The sequence below is a fragment of the Palaemon carinicauda genome, chromosome 7, assembly GCF_036898095.1.
Source record: "Palaemon carinicauda isolate YSFRI2023 chromosome 7, ASM3689809v2, whole genome shotgun sequence".
Lineage (NCBI taxonomy): Eukaryota > Metazoa > Arthropoda > Malacostraca > Decapoda > Palaemonidae > Palaemon > Palaemon carinicauda.
Genome location: NC_090731.1, coordinates 91,990,539 through 92,003,571, shown reverse-complemented (window position 1 = coordinate 92,003,571; position 13,033 = coordinate 91,990,539).

Sequence of the window (13,033 nt, the reverse complement as noted above, 5' to 3'; positions counted from 1 at the left end):
CCAATGTTCTATGCCTATGAATAAATTGCTTATTAGAGACTATTTTGATTTACAGGTTTGGTGTTTTAAATCAAACAAAATATGACATGTTATCTGTTTTCTAGAGAATCTTGCAACCAGTTTAATGTATTGAAAACTACATTTTATGAGACAAGGCTTACCAGGAAATGCAGGTTGATTAAGACTAGGAACAGTACCATCCAGTAAAACGTTTACATTACTTGGAGTTGGAAGCTCAAGGAGCTCATACTCCAGATTTCTTTCATAGTCTGTAGGTTTAAAGTGGAGGATACAGACCCTAGCATGTTTAACATTACCTGCGTTGTGGTTGCTAAACAGAAGCCATTTCTGTTGCATCTCCTGATCTATAGGAAATCGATGAAATTTCACATTTTGGTCTTCCTTTCTCCTTGGACTTGATCTGCAGCCATACACGGAACAAGTAGCCATAACTCCTCAGGGCCCAGAGGATTAACGAGGATTTATCCAGAGATTAACCAGGTGGATGAAGACCGTGTGGTTAAGAGAGCTTGAGATCTTGGTGTTCTCTCGAGTAGAGTCAAATACAAACTGAGGACATTTCTTAATCTGAACCCTAGCCAATGCAGCTGCTCTGCGATATGTGCATGATTGTTCTTATTTTGGTCATAAACGCGCTAACCCGGTATTATTTTAACCCTGAGTTATATGTCAGTAACTGTTACGTTCGACTATCGTATACGAAGTAGATTATGCATACCCACTTAAAAAGTTTATCAAACAATAGCAAAACACTAACAGCAAATGAAAATGATAGCCAGCCAACAGAAAATATAACTATATTTAAGATTTAACACAGATATTTACAGTATTGCACAGAATCATCCAAATACTCAAGGCACACAAAAACTAATGGGTAATATACAAAGTCCTTACGAAGAAGTAGGTCGAGTTCACTTAACAAACTTTTATGGTGCGACAGACAGATGACGTAGCTTAGTATCTGATATAAAAGGTTTACATGTAGGATCAGAGCTTCTGATAATGGAGAGGCAATTTTCTTAAACTTCCTCAAGATACTCTATCGTTTTTTGTACTTACCAACTTTCAGAGTCACCTGAGGGTGTAGCTGTAAAATGTCTCCAAACACCAGTAATGTTTTGTTTTGTCTCTGCCTCCTCTCCTCGGCACCTGTCCTTTATATACGGGGGACCAATACCTCCGAATGTTCTCGATAGACAAGAAGTCCTAAGGACTTGGATTACACAACACGACGCCACTCAACAGACCCATTTTCAAATCATCTTGTACTGTATAGGTCTCGCACACCAGACAGGTGGCGTCAAAGCAGAATTTTGAACACTCGTAGAACACAGAGATATTTTTGATTTACAATTACATTTACATATGTATAATTTTTATTTTTTATTATTTTTACATCACCATATATAGTGTCGCAGATACCTGATAAAAAGTAAATTTTATGATACAAGCATAAAACTTTGCAAAAACTTTCCTTTTGATGTTCTTAAAGAAATAAAATTGTGAGCCACTCAATTTTTTCACTTTTCAAGATGGCCGCCACAATTTTTAAAATCACGGTAAAATCCCATTCCTGAATTTGACAAATTGACCATACAAAGTAATTTTGATGACCAGTGTTCTAGATTTGAGGTAGAATATTTATATTTAAGACAGTATTCAGTGTAAATACATTTTTGTGAAAACTCTGCAAAACACCTGCGTGAAATTAGATTGATAAAGTCATATTGATTCATGTATCTTCGCATGTACAGGTGCATAATACAGTGCATTGTAATCCTGACCTATAGCACTTGCAATTCTCTGTACAAATCCTATTACATTCACATTTTAAGAGCTGTTGACATAACGCAGCTATTGGCTACAAGCTGGTCCAATATGGCGTCCAAACTTTGTCATCTTTTTGTTAACTCCAACTTTCAGGTGAAGGTAATTTCATAATATGAACCACAGACAGACCCCATGTGTGCCCCGTTTGCAGTACAGCTCGCTTCACATGCTCTACTAAAGCTACCCTAGAGGGTGGGAGACATTATATGGCTTGTCTTTTCATGCAAACAATTCAAACCTTGCTTCATCGAATTTGTTTATGGTACTAGAGAATTCGTACATCACCACAACAAACTCTTCAATATCTCTCATGTCAGAAGATGAGAGGTCTTCTGTAGGCAAACAAAGCAGAATTATGAACACTCGTAGAACACAGAGATATTTTCAATTTACAATTGCATTAACATATGTATAATTTTTATTTTTTCATTTATATATCACCATATATATTGGAGCGGATAACTGACAAAATAGTTAATTTTATGATACAAGCATAAAACTTTGCACAAGGCTTCCTTGTGATGTTCATAAAGAAATAAAACTGTGAGCCACTCAAATTTTTCACTTTTCAAGATGGCCACTGCATTTTTTAAAATGGCAGCAAAATCCCATTCCAGAATTGGACAAATTGACCATACAAAGTAATTTTGATGACCAGTGGCCTAGATTTGAGGTAAAACATCTATATTTAAGTCAATATTTACTGTGAATACAATTTTGTGAAAACTCTGCAAAGCGCATGCGCAAAATTAAACTAAAAAAGAAATATTGATTCATGTATCTTCGCATGTACACTTGCATAATGCTCTGCAATGCAATCCTGACCTATAGCACTTGATATTTCCTGTACAAATCCTATTACATCCACATTTTAAGAGCGGTTGACATGACGCAGCTATTGGCTGCAAGCTGGTCCAATATGGCGTCCAAACTTTGTCATCTTTTTGTCAACTCCAACTTTCAGGTGAAGGTAATTTCATAATATGAACCACAGACTGACCCCATATGTGCCCCGCTTGCAGTACAGCTCGCTTCACATGCTCTACTAAAGCTTCCCTAAAGGGTGGGAGGCATTATATGGCTTCTGTTTTCGTGCAAACAATTCAAACCTTGCTTCATCGACTTTGTTTGTCGTACTAGAGAATTTGTACATCACCACAACAAACTCTTCAATGTCTCTCATGTTAGAAGATGAGAGGTCTTCTGTAGGCAAACAAAGCAGAATTATGAACACCTGTAGAACACAGATATATTTTCAATATACAATTCCATTAACATATGTATAATTTTTATTTTTTTATTTTCACATCGCCATATATAGTGGAGCGAATAACTGACAAAATAGTTAATTTTATGATACAAGCATAAAACTTTGCACAAAGCTTCCTTGTGATTTTCTTAAAAAAATAAAACTGTGAGCCACTCAAATTTTTCACTTTTCAAGATGGCCACTGCATTTTTTAAAATGGCAGCAAAATCCCATTCCAGAATTTGACAAATTGACCATGCGAAGTAATTTTGATGACCAGTGGCCTAGATCTGAGGTAAAACATTTATATCTAAGTCAATATTTACTGTGAATACAATTTGTGAAAACTCTGCAAAGTGCATGCGCAAAATTAAACTGACAAAGTAATATTGATTCATGTATCTTTGCATGTACAGTCGCATAATGCTCTGCATTGCAATCCTGACATATAACACTTACAATTCTCTGTACAAATCCTATCACATCCACATATTAAGAGCTGTTGACCTGACGCTGCTATTGGCTGCAAGCTGGCTCAATATGGCACCCGAACATTGTCATCATTTTATCAACTCCCTCTTTCAGGTGAAGGTAATTTCATAATGCGAACCACAGAGTGACCCCATGTGTGCCCCGCTTGTAGTACTGCTCACTTCACATGCTCTACTAAAGCTGCCCTAGAGGGTGGGATGGCATTGTAAGGCTTCTGTTTTCGTGCAAACAATTCAAACCTTGCTTCATCGATTTTGTTTGTGGTACTAGAGCAATCGTACATTACCACGACAAACTCTTCAATGACTCTTATGTCAGAGGATGATATGTCTTCTATAGACAAACTAAGTGTTGTAAAAGCAACTGTTGCCTCAGGATAGACATTCCATTCTTACCTTTGCCAGCAAATGCAGACATTGTATCACAACGAGAGAACGCGTGGAAAAATTACAATCCTCTTGCTTTTGGCCCTAGTAATCTAGATATTTTATGTGAAGGGATCCAACTCAAATCCTTCCCTTTCCCAAAAGCAATCCATAGACTTTCTATATTCAAGTCTGCTAACAATGAAACATCAATGATTACAACATCTGTATCAGAACTTACTATCATGACACTCTGACTACCGTTGACGGCTGCGTCATTTGCATGAAGAAACCTTCGAGTGTTGGCCTCTTCATGGTTACAAGATTCGTCTCGGAAACATCTGTTTCGTTGTTTGAGATACCATTCTCCTCTTGAGTAACAATAACATCTGTTTCGTTGTTCATCACAGCAATTTGGCGGCAAGGAAAACAAACAGTTCCGTTTTTCTTTCATCAAATCTCAAAAATGTGTTCTACGATTCAGGTGGTCTACTGTTAACGGTAAATTTTCTTCTTTTGCCTGTTCCGTGTTTTTATCTAGATTCACCTTTCAAGCTATCATCATGATAACATCAAATACGATGTCTATTCGTCGGTAATTCCTCGCACAGTGTTGTACGTACGGCAAAATAACATCGTCGGCATATGCATCAAAGGTTTTACATGCTCCTGGCTGGTTCGAGTTGACCAACTCAGCACCATCTATAATGGGAGTATCTGCCTGTGTTGCAATTGAAAGGACCTGTATATCACTTTCTAGCATTGGCATCAATTGTGACTCTGTTCCAGAGTTTAAACTCTAATTCTGTGATATTGATGGCGGATAGTTTTGATTCTCGTGACGAAAAAAGTCTTCTAACCCTTTTACCCCAAAAGGACGTACTGGTACGTTTCACAAAAGCCATCCCTTTACCCCCATGGACGTACCAGTACGTCCTTGCAAAAAAATGCTATAAATTTATTTTTTTTTCATATTTTTGATAATTTTTTGATAAAATTCAGGCATTTTCCAAGAGAATGAGACCAACCTGACCTCTCTATTACAAAGATTAAGGTTGTTAGAGAAATTAAAAAAAAAATATACTGCAAAATGTGCTTGTAAAAAAATAACCCCCTGGGGTTAAGGGTTGAAAATTTCCAAATAGCCTGGGGGTAAAAGCTAAATCACATTGCCTACTTTGGCATGAGATGAACAATTTTGAAAACAGATTGCAGTCATCTTTTAAGCTTGCAAACTTTGACTTTGATGCATTCGAGTCTGATTTTGACTTTGAACTAAATAGTGAAAGTTTGTTTTTCACAATTGGCTCGTAAAATTCTGACTTTTCTGTATTGTTAACTTTTTTCAAGAACTGATCAAATTGACGACTACCAAGCTTTGTCAGTTGTCGTAGTGACTCGACAACCTTGCTATCAACAACATCTTTTGTATCAATAGCATAGAGATCTAAAGACGCTTCCTCAAAAGGGTTTCCCATTTCTATAAACACCGCAGTAAGCTTTCTTATTTTTTTTTTTTTAAATGTGTTTTTTTGTGTAGAAAGTGTTTCTTTGTGGTGTTTGGATCTTTTCAAATTCACGTTTGCACTTGCTGTTGAAAACTTGTCAACCAATCTACTAATCTCTGGTCAAGCAACTGTCCATCTTCAAAGAGCTGAAGGATCTTCTATCAAGCCAATGGCTCCTCCATCACCTTTTATGACAGCATTATTTTGCTCATGAGCTTGACCTATAGCAATGCATGAAAACCTGCTCTTTATTTTCCTTACTTAAAAGTTGCATTTTAGAAACTGAAAAAATTCTGGGATGACATTTCAAGAGAAAGCCTGTCACGAAGGTGATTAGACAACAATCTTGCTTGGTTGATATGATTGAGCGCAAAGAAAAATAGAATTAGAGCTGAATGACTTTAAATATAGAGCCTAAATTCTGATTCCATGAAAGATCGGATGAATGATAGGACAAGTAACTCCAAATTAAATATCAAACCCAAAAATTTAACTTGAGGACATTCTCTTTCGCGCAAAGAACACCACTCTAAAATTTCATTGACTTCAATGTCTTCTAGATTTAATTCTCTTTTGCTTAAATTTCGATAACCCTCTTTCATCAGTTAAAAAAGACAGCATGCTGTTATTTGACGAACTTGTCTCGCTTTTGCAATGTTAGATACTGAGACGAAGGATCCCGCAGAACCCCAAGAAGCAATATCAGCCTCCGTAAGAGCCGCTTCCCAGCCTGATCCCTTCAGTAGATCACCTAATAGTCTCAGTGCTACTAACTCAATGTGCAAAACACCAAACATTATCACAAATTTATTCTCGCCGTACTTTTCAGGCCATTGCCATTGAATCTGCTTTGCAAGAACAAACAATAGTTGATCCACTTTCAATACGGGAGTTTGAATTGGATTGAGAAATTCTGTAATCTCTCTAACTTTGTTCATCGCATGTTTTATTGTAGACACAGAGTGTGCCTGATCCTGAAGCAAAGGTAGAAATGCAGTGATGCTAACTTCAACTTCAGGAACTCTTTCATTTGCAGAGTGGTAGGACAACCATGATATCGTTTCCAAGTTTACAACTTATTGTGACAAACTGACAAACTGAAGCCAATCATACTCGTATCTAATGTTCTGTATTAGGTAGTCTTGGTTCTGAACTGTAACTGGTGTTGTCTCTACTACTTTAGGTGTTTGTTTGGACTTCAGAAAAGCAGGTGGTATGTTGGTGTATGACTCAGGCAGATTTGATACTTTCTTTGATGGAGGTTTCTGTTCTAGAAATGGAAATTCACAAGGATTTTGTACACTTTGTGCTCTTGTTAGATGTTGAAACACAGATATCCCTGTTCCATGAAATGATGTCATAGCAGTTGTTGAAGAGGGATTGTGGTCAATATTATCTACTGCAGACATGGTGAGTATACCTTTCTCTAAAACAGCTGGACAAACTATTTCTTCCTCTAGATATTTTTACACTACACCATCACCGAGCCTTGTGAATATTTGTAAAACGCGGTCATACGAAATGCAAATTCTGTGTTGAAAAAGAATAATTATGACATTAGGATTCCTTGTCTTTGCAAATATAAGAAGCCCGACATAAACTGTAAATGGAGATTCATGATCTGAATAATGTTTTAGGCAAATGCTGCTATCTTTGACTCCCTTTTTATGGTAATTGAACAGCAATAACTGAGCAATTGCGAGATTAGAATCCGTGACCCCATTTTCAATCTCGGATTCAATGTCAGGGCCATGTTCAATCATAGATACTAACTCTAGCAATGTATCTGGAATAGCTTCTGATACCAATTCTGGTTTAAAAGTACCAGTAAATCGAACCTTGTGCTATGACATTTCTTTTTGAGCGATTTCTGCTGCCCTTGCCAAATACATGGCATCAGTATACTCACAGGCTGTTACAAGTGCTTTTCCAATATCCTTCTCGAACACAAACCCTACCTCTCGACCTCAAGGGTGTGCCTGTAGGTCTGGCTGCTTAGACAGAACTCTCTCTTTTAATCTCGTTTTGTTTACCTTTATTGCAACTGATGAAAAATCACTTAGTCTTCATTCATATAGCAAACAAAGATCTGCCAGTCTGAAAACTATACCTCCATGATTGGCCCTTTGGCATTATACTAATGTGTTATTAGCTCTGCAAATGGCAGTTTTATTGCTAGAGTCGACTTTTTCTTGGTCCGTAGTTGTTTCAAGACCGTGTAGTAGCTTTCTTTATCTGTTGTATAGAGCTGTTAAGCATTTTGGATGGTACTTGAACTCATGAGCTACGACATCACCTGAACTAAGCTTTTCAAGAAGCTCCTCATCTTGTAATGTTTTCGTACAACGCTTAAGTCTGTCATTGAGCTGCATTGTCTTGCTTCACAAAGTTCTGAGGGACCCTCTTTTTTCACATTAAAAACATCTCACATCAGCCATTTTACCTAGTAGCCCTTGAGAGTTCTTCTTTCTCGTATATATAGTTAAATCACTTTCATCATCACTGTGCCACTTCTGATCTTTGTTTGCTAGCTCTATCTAGTTGAGTGTCGTTAAATGTTACTCTACACGAATTATGATACTGTGCATCATTCCTGATCAGTGTTTCTTGTATTCCTGGACTATCATCAATTCGTCCAACATCTAAAGCAATGGGCATTTCATTTAGCTTTCTGAACTCTAGAATATTCTATGCTAATCAAGTACACACTGATTTTCTCTTGACTGAAGTATCCTTGGGTGACATCATCTTTGTCTACCTGACAGATAAAGCATTTAGTCCAATCAGTTTCCATTTTCTCATTGGGAGATACTGACAAACTAAGTTTGTTAGACATTTCAAAATGAAATAATACAGCACATGTATACAAAAAAAAATTCTTCAACTTATATTAACTATCCCGAGTTTTTTTTCTAGCAACTACAGCACAAATTTGATACTTCAACAGTTGAAAGGCCAAGGGATTATCCTTTTACCACCTTCAACTTCTAAATACATTTTACTGTATGGGATACGACTAGGTTTGTCGCTGTTACCTCTACGCCTAGCCCGATCTTCCATCTAGCTCCATTTAATTGCCGTCAATCTGTAATCAATCCAAAGAAGAAAAGCCCCGTCCTTCTTGGCTTTGCTTTCCGTGTCGGCACGCCCATCAATTCGGATACGAAACCTTGACAATATATGGGGCGAATCAAGGTCTATTTGGGAGACTTAATAAAGCTGACACTAAACCGCATTCCGACTTTCACAGCAACTGGATACACCAGTGTGCTCTGGTAGTGTAAGCAACTAGCTCGTTAAAATTGTAGGATCCCATGCAGTAGGCTATATTGTAAATAAAAAACGAACTTTTTTATGCCGCCATTTTATTGTTGACCACCATTTTGTAAGAAACCCCTGGTGAGTTATAGGCTATATGAATTACATTATCAGAATGTTAAACTCACAAATCTGTATAATTGAATTATCAAAGAAACTAAGTTGGTAAAATATCAAGTTTAACAACCCAATTACTAATAAAATGAATAATTTGGGTCAAGTTTTACGCATGCGCACTTTAGAATTTTCACGACATTGTATTTATAGTGACTATTGACATAAATATAGTAGTTTTCTTTCAAATCTAGGCCAGTGGTCATCAAAAGTGCTTCACATGACCCACTTGTCAAAATCTTACATTTGGAAAATCGGGGGTTTTGCCACCATATTAAAAATGTGGTGGCTATCTTGAAAAATTTAAAATTTGAGTGGCTCACAGTTTTATTTTCATAAGAACACCATAAAGAACATTACTGCAAAGTTTGTTGCTTGTATCATGAAATGAACCATTTTGGTAAAATTTTAAGGTTATCCGCCCTACTAATATGAAATAAAATCAATTGTATTTTTACATCAGCTTACATGAAAAAATAAGCCCTTTTCAAAAGTTTTGTATAACCTAAATTTTACACACATATAAAAATACCCCTGCACAGGGAAAAGTTGGGTGTCATTAACCCACCTATTTTCACATATACAAAAAAAAATAATTTTATCTCACAAGATTACAAATGCAAACATATCATTTCGATGAAAATAAAATATAATTTTGTATTTTAAAGTGAAACTATAACAATGAAATTTACATTCTTGACAAAGTATCTTCTAAGACATAATCTTTACTTTTAATATACCTTATATCTAAATTGTATTCTGTAAAATCAAACTCCACCCCAAAAGCCTTGGATTTTTACATTTTATTTTCTGTACAAAAATCGGTGGATTATGATCGGAAACACTGAAATAGGGTTATTGTCTTATGTAACATACACTTCAAAGTATTGCAGAGCAAGCAGTAAGGCCAAAGCTTCTTTTTCAACTGTTGAATAACTGCGTTGGTGACGGTAAAACTTATTTAAAAAATATCGAACAGGAAGATATATTGCTAGGCTGTCTTCTTGTAATCACATCACTCTCATCGACTCTCAACTTATAGGTTTTTGAAAATCTGCAGTTAGAAGTACGATTGACTTAATAACATTGAGTTAACAGAATCAGAGGCTTTCCTGATTGATATTTTCCCATACAAATTTCACCTTTTTTTTCGAGGTTAGAGCAGTGAACTTGTGATTTTTTTTTTTTTTTTTTTTTACAAAATTTCCTATAAAATCAAGACCTTCCAAGCAAACGTAGCAGACATTTTTTATTATCAGGGACCGAAAAATTCACATTGGCTCCAACTTTAGCTTCTCTGGGACTAACTTTACCGGGAACTACCGCAGGCCACAGATAAGTAACATTACCGTCATCAGTCTCAGTCTTGTCTAAATTAACCATTAAATCAGCCCTGATAAGCCTGCTAAACAACTCCTTCAAACCTGATTTAACAAACACTGAAATGTAGCAGAGCATTTTCATACCAAATGGCATTACACAATATTGATACGAACCATCCAGAGTTACAAAGCCAGACATTTTCTTAGCCCTCTCAGTCAACGGCACTTGCCAATACCCTTTTAGCAAATCCAAATGATCGATAAATTTTGCTTGATCAATACAGTCAACACATTCATCTATCCAAGGGATAGGAAAAGTGTCAGTCCTATGCAAAAAATCCCTTTGCGATATTCAATAACAAAACACACACTACCATCAGGTTTGGCAACTAGAATACAGGGGGAACCCAAGTCACTTTAACTAGGATCGATGAGGTGATTATCCAACATATATTGGATCTCAGTCGGCATCAAATCACGCTTGGAAGGGGCTACACGATAAGGATACTGTTTAACAGCAATGTGATCACCAGCATTAACATCATGGAACAACACATTTGTCCTTGAATGCACATCAGGATACACACAAGAATACAGGTTAAGTAATTGTTACACATCAGCAGGTTACTTAAGTTATAAATGAGACAACTTTTCGTCTAGATGAGGGAGAACTTTAGAGTTGCAAAATATGAATGAAGAACTGGAAGACTTTACATAAAAATCACCATCTTCATCTCCATTTTCTTTTCTATATTGATGACTGCTGCTGTCTTGGCTTCTTAATTCATTTATGGTAAGCTTTTAGCATGCTGATAGAGCACACACGCCTCTTCTTTCCCCCATCTAATTTTCCTTCAAATCACATATAGTCAATTGACCTTGGCACTCAAAACATTTCCAGGAACAGGAAGCATCACCAGAACTTTGTCAACATGTTGGAATTTTCTAGCTCTTAATGAACGGTCGCACCAAGTCTTCAAATTATTCTGGTCTGTCTTAAAATGTTTACTGGCATTATGATAGGCTGTCTTCAGTCTTTCTTCAATTCAGACACAATTTAAAGGATCATACATCGCAGTTTCATTCATCCACTTCTCCTTTAACAACTTAAATAGACCTCTCACATCATGGCCAAACACCAGCTAAAATAAGCTATAACCAAGCGATTCTTGAGAAGTTTTCCAATAGGCAAACAGCATAAGAGGCCCTCCATCATCCTAGTATGCCTTATTGGCAAGGCAACATGCCTTCAACAAGGTCTTAAAGGTTTGATAAAACGTCTCTAGACCTCCATGGGACCCGTTATGATATGCACTGGAATGGAACTGCTGACTCTGCTACTGATGTAAAATCTGTTGGAATATTCCAGACATAAAGTTACTCCCTTCTCACTCTGGATAGACTTGGGCAATACAACCAAAATCCTTCCCTCATCCCATCGAGACCAATATCCCTCCCTATCCCATACATAATGCAGTCTATCCTCAATATCATAGAGACCAGAATCCCTCACATATCATAGAGATCAAAATCTCTCTCCAGTCTCATAGAAGCCACATCCCCCCCCCCCCCTTTTCATAGACACCATAACCCCACCCACACTCATAGATACTACAATCCTTCTCCCATCCCATTGAAACCACAATCCTTCCATATCCCAGAGAGAATGTAATATCTCCCCACTCCTGTAGAGATTAGAATCGCTGCTCTATCATGGAGACCACAATCTCTCGCATCTCCCATAAAGGCCACCATTAATCCCCTCTCATATATACCACAATCCTTCCTTCTTCTTATAGAGAAAATAATCCTTCCCAATCCTATAAAGACTATAATCCCTCCCCACTCCCTTATACACCAGAATCCCTATCCTATCATAGAGACCACAATCTTTCCCCACTCCATTGGATGCTACAATTCTTCCACTTTCTATAGAGACCTTAATCCCTCCCCATACCATTGAGACCTCAATTCCCCCTATCTCATATAGAATGTAATTCCCCCCTCAGGCCACTCCTGTAGAGACCAGAATCCCTCTTCTATTACTGAGACCAAAATCTCTCCCATTTCCCATGGAGACCACAATCCCTCCCTATCCTTTAAAGACCGAAATCCCTTCCCACTCCCGCAAAAACCAAAATTCTTCTCCTGTCATAGAAACCACAATCTCTTCCCACTCCCATGGGGGCCACAATTCCTTTCTGAAAGCAATGTTTACTAACCAAATTATCCCAAATAAATTTCTTCCTGAATTTCAACTAAATAAGGCCACCCACCGGTAGTTTGACCTTAATCCGTACCCTTTCTATGCCCAAATTTTCGGACAGTTTCAATTACTCATAATTTTTTAGCCTACCCTTGACCATCCCAGATTAGAAATAACCCAACCAGTCCCCTCAAACAAAGGATTAAATCCATCTGCTTAAATGATTTTTCTTTCACAATCAGCGTATCATTCCCGCGACAGTCTTCTCATTCCAGACAGGATGTCATATTTCACCGTAACCAATTAGCGCAACTTCACGCAGGCCTCACCACTTCACCCCTTAGAAGATTCCCACCTTCCTCGCTTCATACCCAAAATCGGACATTACCTGAGACTCTGAAGGCAGAACTGCTATATCCACCGTAAGAAGAACAGCTATATTCATCATAACAAGAACCGGTTTAATAAAAAAAAAAAAAAAAATATTAAAAAAAACGAATCTATATATCATTTTTAACTCTGTAGTGTTAATTGAGATCCAGTTGAAAGGCCTTGAAGGCTAAATTTTCTTTGATTACTTGTCATTTGTTTGTACTTAAATGACCTAC